Source organism: Myxine glutinosa, assembly GCF_964187855.1.
Source record: "Myxine glutinosa chromosome 12 unlocalized genomic scaffold, kmMyxGlut1.1 SUPER_12_unloc_2, whole genome shotgun sequence".
Taxonomy (NCBI): Eukaryota; Metazoa; Chordata; class Myxini; order Myxiniformes; family Myxinidae; genus Myxine; species Myxine glutinosa.
Window position 1 is genome coordinate 149750 of NW_027616356.1, and position 3254 is coordinate 153003.

Genomic DNA, 3254 nt, shown 5'->3' on the forward strand with positions numbered 1-3254 from the left:
CCTCCCCTTTCCCTCCCTCTAGTGCCTTTGTTATTATTTCTTCCATTGTATTATCAATCCATGTTTTCACTCCTTCCCACCTCTCCTCTGCCCTCCTCTCCGCTTCTGCTTCCTTCATCTTCTCCAAGGCCTCCTTCATCTTCTCCAACCCATCCTTCATCTTCTCCAAGTCCTCCTTCATCTTTTCATCCTTCTCCTTTCCCTCCTTCTCCTCCTTTGCCCTCTCCTTCTCCCTCTCTTCCTCATCTCTTTTACCCTTAAAGCATCCCCCAAGAGTACATTATACATATATTCATCTGGATTTTGAGCTATTCTTGTATTTATAATTATTTTTCTCATAATAGGGTACCAATAGGATTTGTTGACAGTTACTAAAAGACCTTTATATTTCATAACTTTGAGAAGCTCATTTTTATTTAGTATTTTAAGCAAGTCTCTGTTTGTGGGTTTTGCAATATCTGTATATATGGCCAATCCTTAATTACAAACTTTCCCTGTTTATATTCCAATTCATAAGGAATTAAACATTTTACTCCCTTTTCTTGCAAGTATCCTTGAATACAAAATTTAAAATTATCCTGAAGTAGTTTTCTTGCCATTTTAATATAACATCAATTATTTTTCAAGAACATTATCCGCTGAGTTTTGTTTTTTGTAATTCCTGTGAATAAAATGACCCCAAATTTCTTCACCATGTAAATCATATAACCTATAAGTCCAAGGTACTGTATCCACCACCTCAACGATTTTAAAAAGTTCATTAGTCCATCTCTTTGCATAGCCCTTCTCAAAATGACTTTTCCATCTGTATATTCTTACATCATCAACTTTGAACTTAGGTTTTCTCAAATTAATCTTCTTTTCATATTCTAATTTTGTATCCGTTTCCGACGTTTTTTCTTTAGTAGATGAATGTACCGTATTATTGTAATTATCAACAATATCCTGAATTATTGATACCCATTGTTGAGATCCGACTTTCGTGAATTTTTTATATAGCCTCTCTTTCAAAGTGCGATTAAAATACTCAAAGCTGTAAAACACTCAAAACAACTGTCAAAGCAGTTGACAACTGCTTTTCCTTCATTAAATATACTGTATAATGTAATACCATGCTCTTTAAGAAATTTCATGAATATGCTGTTGTAGAACCCCTCGTCGGTCCACAGCTTCTTAGGTGTTCTCTTGCTTTTATTAAATATCTGTTGTAAGGCCAACATGAGGGTATTACCCTTCTTGTTTTTCAGGAGAATAACCAGGGCAAATCTACTTCTTAAATCAATAACGGTTAAAGCATACTTGTACCCTTTATCATTATTTAGTTCAATTAAATCAGCAGACCAGATGTAATCAACCCCTTTGGAATAAACCTTCCTTTGTTTAAACTTTGTGATCATAGGTTTGTGTAACTCATCAGCTAAAATGACTCCTTCCTCAGGTTTAATATAATCCTTGGGGTTTAGTAGTTTTTTAAAGGCTTTGCCTGGGGTGGAACACCTTGAAGGGCAGCCCCCATCCCAAATCTCAATTTAAGTCCTATCATCTTCTTCAAAATAAACCTATCAACTTTCTCTCTCAACGTTGGATTTCGTATCAAAGACAAATTATATAGCATTTCTCTATCAGCTTCGTGTTTTCCCTCTAATGTATCGGTATTACCATAAGCAATATTGTGCTTTGTAATACTGTTTTTAGGTTTAGACCAGGGTTTAGGATTGCCCTCCTCATCTAGTCTTTTATCCAAGTTTGTTCCTGGCCCACAGAAGGAATACCCCGGTAGATGTAGTTCCCCAGGAATCCCCGTTGTTGTAAACCTACTACCTGACAAATATTTTTGTATATCACCCCCACTTTTAGATGGAATGAAACAGCACTTTTTAGCACCGCATATTACACATTCTCCATTTTCACAAACTCTATTCTTTTTATTTATATCGTATGAGATATTTTTAGTTTTAGTTTTATTTTTACATTTGATACAATAACTCATTGTATTATTAGATATTTTTAATTCTATCTATGTGCCCATAAGGAAGATAATCAATTCCATTTTCTAAAATATACCGTTTATCATCATAAGCTCCAAGGGCGTTCTTGTTCACCTACTCCGTATATAATTGATGTGCATAACTTCTTATCGTATTCATGGTTCTAAACTCTTCCGTCTTTAATGTTAAACAATTATAATAATGTTCAAAGCCTATTTCTTCTTTAATAACACCTTTCTTTATTCCTTTTAACTTCTTATCACATCTTTCAATATTATTAGCAATATATTTATAAGCATAAGCCTTAGATCTCAATCCAACATATTCTGTCATTATCTTTCCCCCTAATTCATCCTTAAACTTTCCAATAACCTTTTTATTCTTTGAGGAAAACAGCTTATCAGTTGACTTATAATTACTCGTATCATACGAGCCACTATCCTCAAGCATATCTGAATAAACATCTTCCGTCTTAATTTCCAAAATAAAACTATCCGTATCCGTATAAAGTAGAGAAACATTATCTTGATATTTCTTCTTCAAGTTATTGTAAAGGTAATCATACATTAGTAATTTTGATAAATCAAGAACCGTCGTTCCTATATAAATGGGTTTATCCATTACAATACTCTCCTTTTGTAAGTGGATAGCAACAAAGTTCTCTGAAAAAACCACTTCTCTTTGAAAACTGGGTTTCTTAATTAATTTTGCCCTTGTTTCTGGGATGTAGCAAGTTTTATGTTTTGTCTATTTCTGTGATTTTCCATCGTCTTTCCAAACACAAAATTATTCATCAATTTATAAAAGTCTTTCTCAAAATCGGTTTTTGCTTCGGTTCTCCTTTGTGTGTTAAAATCCATATACCCCTTCAACCAATGATTTTGTTTAAACTGTATAACTCTATGGACTTTCTTTACTATCAATCCTGCCAATAAATATTGTTTCAAGTTCCTTTGGTGTAAAACATAATTTTCTTTATCATATAGCATAGTAAGTAATTTTTTCTGTTGGTTTGCCTTTTATATTAAATGCTGGTTGATAATCATTTAGCCATTCTTTTCTTGGTGCTTCTTTAGTAGGTGCATATGGTAAATCTTTATGTTTATTATGGAGGTCTGGGGGATATTCTAAATCAACCTCCAAATAATATCCAAACTCCGAATCATCCAATTCTTTTTGTGTGGGGACAATAACGTCGTGTAAAACAGCATCATAATATTCCTCATCAATCCATTCAAGTCCTCCATAAGGTAGCGCTTGAGACAT

General features: G+C 33.5%; 1 pseudogene; it reads right to left on the bottom strand.

The window, feature by feature from the left end:
- Window positions 1-416: 416 nt before the first annotated feature.
- Window positions 417-3254, bottom strand: LOC144888916 (uncharacterized; annotated as a pseudogene).